This window comes from Pinus tabuliformis, chromosome 2_1, assembly GCF_031772625.1.
Source record: "Pinus tabuliformis cultivar Carrire ecotype Pingquan chromosome 2_1, CPIR1, whole genome shotgun sequence".
Taxonomy (NCBI): Eukaryota; Viridiplantae; Streptophyta; class Pinopsida; order Pinales; family Pinaceae; genus Pinus; species Pinus tabuliformis.
The window spans coordinates 675,514,600-675,522,382 of NC_142299.1; positions in this window are offsets into that span (position 1 = coordinate 675,514,600).

Below are 7,783 nucleotides of genomic sequence, written 5' to 3' on the forward strand. Positions count from 1 at the left end.
TTGCTTGAGCTATAGTCTCAAGTGTCAAAGTGAATGTCACACTTGCCAAATTGACCTGGCCATTGTGAAGATGGAGCACAAAAAGTCTGGCAAGCTCATGGTGGTATTTGACTCTTTCCACCATCTCACAAAATTGGTAACAAGATTGATGTTGGAAGCATGTTATAGCAAGAGGGCAAGCCAACAACTCAATAAGTGTAGTAGGCTCCTCCCGGTTATGTTTTCCACTCTTGTGAGGTCTCCTTGGTGCATGAATTTCTTTGGAGGAGTCACTTACTGTTTCCTCATTTCTGTCATAAGATGAATCTGACTCCATGTTTGCCAATGCTTGATTTTTCTTAGATGAGTATGAAGAGATTTTATAGTGTCAATAGGTATTTGCTGCTAAACAACAGGGATTTGATGATGAGGGACAATGAATAGGGGGTTGGGGATGCTGCTTGTAGGGTTATTGGAAATGGAAGGGTTTGGGGAATGATGTTTAGGGTTTTGGGATATCAATTAGGGTTTGGGAGTAGTGGTTTTAGGGATTAGGGTTTTCAGTTTTGGGATAGGGGGGATAGGTAAGTGTAAGTGAAAGATGGAAGGATAAAAGAGGTGAATGAAATTGTAGTGAGGGGGTGTAAAAATGGTAGGATGGGATTTAGATAGCAAAAACTGTAATTTGCAAACCCTAGGCAGTTTTCTCAATACAACTGTGCAAGGAACTAGGGTTTTGTTTTTAACCTATTGAAACACCATAAACACTGATGGAAACTCATACATTGGCAATATGGAGGTGTTAACTTACTTGTGGAATGAAGAATTTGCAATTTTGGAGCTTTGGAGGAAGATTTGGATGAATTTCGGGCTTTGAAGACTGGTGCGCCACGCCCACTCACAGGTGCGCCTGCCTCTCTGGTGCGTCGCACCAGTTAGAAATTCAGTGTAAATTTTGCTCTGTGTGTGCCGCGTAGGCCAGGTGCACCACGCCTTGACCCAGGTGCGTCGCGCCTCTAAATTTTGACAGTTTGGTTGCAAAATCGCTCCTTTGGCTTGAAAACATGATTTGCACTTGTTCTCATTCACTTTTGGACACAAATGAGCTCTTTGACATGAAAAGACTTTATATACCAATGATTTTGATTTTTCACTTATGAAAACCCACTTTCCTAATGTTTGTCTTTCACTTGCTTTTTTAAAACTCTATTTTGGGCAGTTTGACTTACTTTTTGCCTTTGATGGAGTAAATGCTGTGAAATCTTGATTCTTTTGTAGGAACTAGAGTGCAGGAGCTTGGAAAAGTGACCAGGGTTGCATCTCAGAATTATTACGTATAGAAAAAATGAAATTACATGAAATTTTGTACATAAAACATAAAAACTCTGTTTTTTCCTCAAAACCCTGTTTTGAGGAAAAAACAATCACTTAGAATGTGATTATTGAAATTTTTGTTGCTGAGACTTTATTTGACCTCCCCATGTGCCTGTTGACCATTATTGAGTGTTTACAAGACCTTATTGACAAAACCCTAGACCTAATGAGACCTAAAACCCTAAAAATGACTTTTGCAGATGTAAAGGCAAAAATGACTGCAAATGACCTAAATGTATGAAAATGGGCCAGCAGGTAAAGATCATGAGGGAAAATTTATAATATGCCACTACCATGAGATGATCCATGACCCTAATGGAATGCCACTAATTGGATGAGACACCTAACATGCAATGCAACAAGAGAATTTGATCACTGATGGAGGGATGAAGATACCGACACTAACACATGGTGGACATAATGTATGCATATTATGAGGAGAAGATCACAAGAGAGGATCATGAGAAAGAAAGAAAGGAGGACGATGTTCCATCTACCCCGTCGAGTGAACAATCTTCTTCATCATCTTCTCATAATTCAGATGACAATATCAATTAGATCCTTCAAGAAAATAATGCTAAATTGAGGTGACTTCTACGAGAAGAAAAAGAGGAGAAGCAGAGACTATAACTTTAGTTACGAGCCACAGAAGAGGCCTTGGAAAAATTGAAGTGAAACAAAGGCTTAACAGAACCATCATCACTTGTTTTAAAATCGATAACCGAGGTAAACAATGTTGATCGTTCTTCAGTTTCATTTCCACATGATGTTATTTCTGTTGGAAATATGGAGGTGCCCATTTCAGGAAATGGCATGAGACCCTTACCAAGATGGGGTATAAAGGAGGAGGACTTGGTGTTAATGGCCAAGGAATGACTCAGTCATTAGAGGTTGTAAAAAGACCTTGTTCTGTAGGTTTGGGATGCACAGAAGGAGAGTGCTCAAAGGTATCAGAAGCTTCCAAGGAATTGTTGAAGACATCAGAGAAAAAGGATGATTGGAACACATCACAATCCTCCCATGACAATGCACATTGCAGAGGAAGAGCTAAGGCAAGCTCTCGTCACCGGGATTGCATCAAAGTCAGTCAAGAGAGGTATAAACAGTCTTAGTATTCTAAAGTTCATTTTGATTACAATCATGTTAATGATGAATAGGAATCATGGTGTAGAAAACCATGTAGTTTTTTTGGTTTACATAACCATGTGGTTGTTGAGTTTTGGAAGAGAATGGCATCAAGAAAGAGGATGAGGCGTGAAGGGCCTTCTCCACATCAAGGAAAGAAGTAGGTTAAGAAATTTCGGAGGAATAAGAATTTTTGCAGTCATTGCAACAAAGGTGGACATCAAAGAGCCACGTGTTGGAGGCTCCATCCACACTAGTGTCTCAAGAGGGACAAAGCGCCTGTGCAGAAACCAGTTGGTGAAGATGTTCAACAAGTAAATCTGCCACATTCTTGGTGGTTCACTTTATTGAGTAAGATACGATTTTACTAGATATAATAGCTTGTCATGGCCACATTTTGTAAATCATGTGTTGAGAATATTTGTAAAAGTGATGATGTGTTTTCTATCACTTATTAAATCAACAATGATGTTTTTGGCCTTTTGTAGATAGCTACGGTGTTGGTTTCTATTATGTAAACTTGACCAAAGAGTGCGTTATAAACTCTTGGAAAGTATGGAGATGCTTGGGTCATGACTTGTAATGTAATTGAGCATATAATTTGCAAAGATTGTACTACAAGTTTGCAGGGGATGCAGGTGTTGGCTTGTCACTTATGGCTTTGAAGAACAAGGGTGAAGGAGAAGGAAGCGTGACCTGTCAGGAAACTTGTGGTGTAGAAAATATAACACAAAAATTGATGATTATGTTCATGCTTTTCGAGGACCAAAATATCCTCACTGTGGAGGAATGATCCAGGTGGCTCCAGACACACTCAGAATTTAGAAGTGGCTATGGATAAGCTAAAAAAATCAAATTTCTCGTATTTCACCCAAACTAGGACCAGCTTGTAGTGCTAGTTTCCCTGATTCCAATGGTGTAAATGACACTCAAATCCGAGTTCGTATGCTCAACTCATAGCTAGTCAAAGTTCTGGTCAAACTTGGCCAAGTGGTAGTCCTAACGAGGCAACAAATTGGCAGAATCCCGATGCACAAAATTCGGCCACCGAAAAGGGCAAATTTTTTGAATTGTTAATTTGTATAATATGCCTTATTTTCCGACAGAAAAAATATATATAAAAAGAGGTGGCGGGCCACCACCCCCACCACCCCAACCGAATACATATATTATATATGTTACAATATGGTTGGTAGGTGGTCAAACCCCACTAACCCACTACCATATTAAAAAATTGCCAACATATATGTATTAACCACATACCATATATGCTCTAGCTGGCGTCGAACCCTTCCAGCTTAATCGACGACCTGTTTGCCGGCGAAGCAACATTTAACCAAAAGCCACTACAATTAATGTCACCGTCGAACCATGTTATAACTGCCAACGTTAATATATATAATCGTTGTGATTATTAAAAAAATTTCACACTATGTATGGGGTGGGTGAGGTTTGAACCCTGTCCACCCCCACCAAATCCGCCCATATCCACCAATGGGCCAATGACCCTATGTTGGAAAATTAGCCCACCAAATTATATAAGACCTCAACATATTTTCCCAACGAACTAGCGGTGGAGGAGTGGAGTGGAACTAGGAGCAGCCAAGGCTGGTGGAACCATGAGTGGGGGAATATGTTAGATGCTAAAAAGATTCCCTTAGAGGGCCAGAGGTGCTAGTGTCAGAATTTGACAAGTTTATAGTCATTTTTGCACGTTTTCTCGCCAAGAGTCCAACCGTGATGTTTGTCTCCCCATCTCAACAACAGAAATTCAGGAGGCCAACAACAAGGAATCATTGCAAAATCTTGTGGAATCTAAAAGATTCCCTTGGAGGTTGATTTTTGACCGAGGTAGAATGATGCCAACTTTATAGTCATTTTTCACAGAATTTCATAAGGAGCATAGTGATGTGCTCAGAATCTTCATCAGAGTGGCATATTTTTCAGCCATCTTCAGGAAGGAATTTTTGGAGGAATCTTCTAGATTCCCAAGAGTCCAGAATTTGCCGGAGTTAGAAAGGGGAAAATTTTATAGTCATTTGACACAATTTTACGCCACCAGTTCAGTGGTGGTGTTCGTTTCAGTAGCCGAGCTTTGCAGTTTTCGTCCATCCCCGAGAGTGGAGGTATATGATGTAGTTATGCCATGTATTTCTTTGATTTGTTGAGATGATGTTTTTGTTGTTGAGATCCCTGATTATCATTATGTTGAGGGATAATTGTATGCCACATCATGTGAGAATTTATTAGTTTGTCATGCTGAAGGAGGGCTCAATTGAGTGAGAGTTCCTATAGGGAGAATTTCTCGTGGAGAGACATGCCACTCTGGTTAAGGAAATTTATCCTTGTAATGACAAAGAATGTACCATGTACTCATCATCATCTTGCAACATTCGTTGGCCTTTATGTGGTGATGAGTTGCGTGGTTGGCATTGATGTCAACCTAGTAACATGGTGTTGGAGGAGGCTGCATCGATTGTGATGAGATGATGAGTGTTGCAGTGAGATGTTGGCATTGATGTCAACATGGATGAGTATATTGTTTTATGGTATGCATATGATATGGTTGATGGTATTGGTTTTGGATTATGCATGGTTGTTGTGACATATGCTTGTGTTGCAGGTGCTCTGTTGGTATTATTGGATTGGATGGATAGGTCTCCATGTATATGATGCTTGAGATATGTCCTTAATGCTCTTGAGATGTGGTTTTGGTGCTCTTGAGTTGTTTTAGCTGATGTATACATGTGTTATAGAGGCTGGCATGATCCCATGTATAGTTGATCTTCATGTTTGATGTTGAGCCTCATGGTTGATGCCATTTGAGCTAGTTTATGCTCTCATGGTTTGGTCCTTGCACTTATGATGATTACATCATGTTTGGACTCTTCAGGAGGTTACAATGATGTTTCTGAGGTTTTTCATAGCATGGAAAAATGTTACAGGTGTTGGAGAGGTTGTTGCAGATGTTGGAGTAGCTGTGGTGAAGGTTGATGGCTTGAGAGCTAGTGTAGCTGATGGATGGCATCCAAGTCAACCTAGTTTGACTTGTGATGATGACGGAGTACCTCCAGTGGATTGATGGAGTGTTATAGAGGTTCCATTGTCTTCCAGGGGACCTACAAAGGCTTGAAAAATAGTGGAACAAGTTGAGGCAAGTTCTGAGTAGAGGAGGCATGGTTTTTGGTGACTTTAAGCCATAGACGCAGGCACATAGGTTTGTGGGAGTGTTTGGAAGTCCATGGATGCTGGAAAAGAGGCTTGTGGGAGAGTTTAAGGCCCTGGATGCATGCATAATGTGTAATGGGAGCATCCAAGCATGTAGATGACTTTTCTTTGCATTTCTTGTGCTCCTAGGATGTATTATTTGGTTTTTATGATGTTTCTTCTTCGAGAATCTTCATGGATGATTTCATTTGAATTTATCAACATGTATTGATGTGTTTTGAGGTGTGAATTCCTTAATGAGGTGAGGAGTGGAGTTAGTGGCAAAAATTGTTTAAAAGAAAGAGCGAATCAACCATTTGGGTTGAGGAATTAGAGCTGATATTTGTGTAGAGAGTAGAGGGTGACCTCCTACAACATGTTGTGTTGCAGAGGTTGATTTTAGTGATAAAATCACACAGATTTATCATCTTGTTAGCTCATAGAAGGAGGAAAATCATAGAGAGGCCAACCATGTATTCAAAGAAGCAAAATTTGTTCTGCTAATTGTGATAAAGTTTTGGAGGACCCACAATAGATTTTACAAAGGAAGATGTTTCATGTGCATGATTGTAGCATTTCATCTATGAACTACATGTTTTTGTTTTTATGTAATATTTATTATGATACTATAGTAGTTGTATTGAGAGTGGATGTTGTTGATGTTGTAGGTGGATTTGTATGTGCAGCTGGTTATACTATGAGTAGAATTGTATGTGTGAGATGTTTTGTGTGTTGAATTGAATATGAGAGCCATAACCTACATATGCTGCTAGTTGAATTGTTGAGAGATTGTATGGTGTTGATGTTTCGTTGGTTGTGATGATGTATTGAGATTTTCAAAGAGAGAAATTGGTGCTATCTTGTGCAGGAGTCCAATTTGAAATATTCTGAAATGTGCCCCTATTGATCAATAGATCGAATTAGCTTGGTGAAGAAGGGATAGGTGTTCCTTGCCTATGGGTGTAGGTAGCCAGTAAAAGGAAGAAACATTCTCATAGTCCAATGGTGGTTGGGCGAGGCTTTTAGGGGATAGGAGTCTCCAGTGGATAGGGGTTCACTTAGTCGATGTATATGATAAACTTCCTTGCTGGGCATAGCTAGCTATGATGTAAATTGATTTGCATGATTAATAAAATTAGAAGAAAAGCAACAACAAAAACGAATGGTGGTTTTTGCCCCGGAGGGGGTTTTTCCACCAGAGATCTTTTTGTCCCTTGTGCATGTGATTTTTATGGGTTTTCATATGATGATCATGATAGTTGTTGTTTGATTTTCTAGTTAATATACTAATGACATAATGTGTAAGTGTGTTTCAGTAAATTGAAAATAAACACAAAAGTTAACAAAGCACAGTTACTACTGATTCACCCCCCCCAAGTAGTAAGAACATTTCCAACAATTGATATCAAAGCCATGTTTCCTTTGTTACAGCTTCATGCTGGAAGGTGGATCATGGGATATCAAGGAGATTTTGGAGAAGATGGACTACACACTCTTCATTGATCGAATTATGCACTATGGAAGGTAATATTGAAAACTCATTTTATTGATATTGATGAGGATGTTTTTCTCTCATTATAATACAATATGTATGATGAATCAAATGAGAAAGCAAAAAAGATAATTTTAAGGACTCTATTAGATCATGATGTTGCTATAGTAAGACAATGCAAGATTACAAAAGAGATTATGGATAAGCTGCATTGTATGTATGGAAGAGATGAATCTCATATTTCAGAAATTATTGAAGAACCTCACTCCATTCTTGAAGAAAAGGAACATATTACAGAAGATTCTACATTCATAGTAGAAGAAGATTCAATCTCCTCTCAAGGAGATAGTGAGAGCAACCATGAGAGCATTGACACAATTTCCATTGATCAAGAGATACCACATGAAAATGTCATCAAAGAAAATGAGATGTTGAAGAATCAGTTGCAAGATCAGGAAGAGTATTGTGCAAGATTAGAAGATGAATTAACCTCTTTGAGATGTGAGCTTGAAAAGGAAAATAATCAACTATCTCAATATAGGAAGTTGGATAAAAGAAGCAAAATTTTGGGTGAGATCCTTATTAGTCAGATATCTCCTCATACCA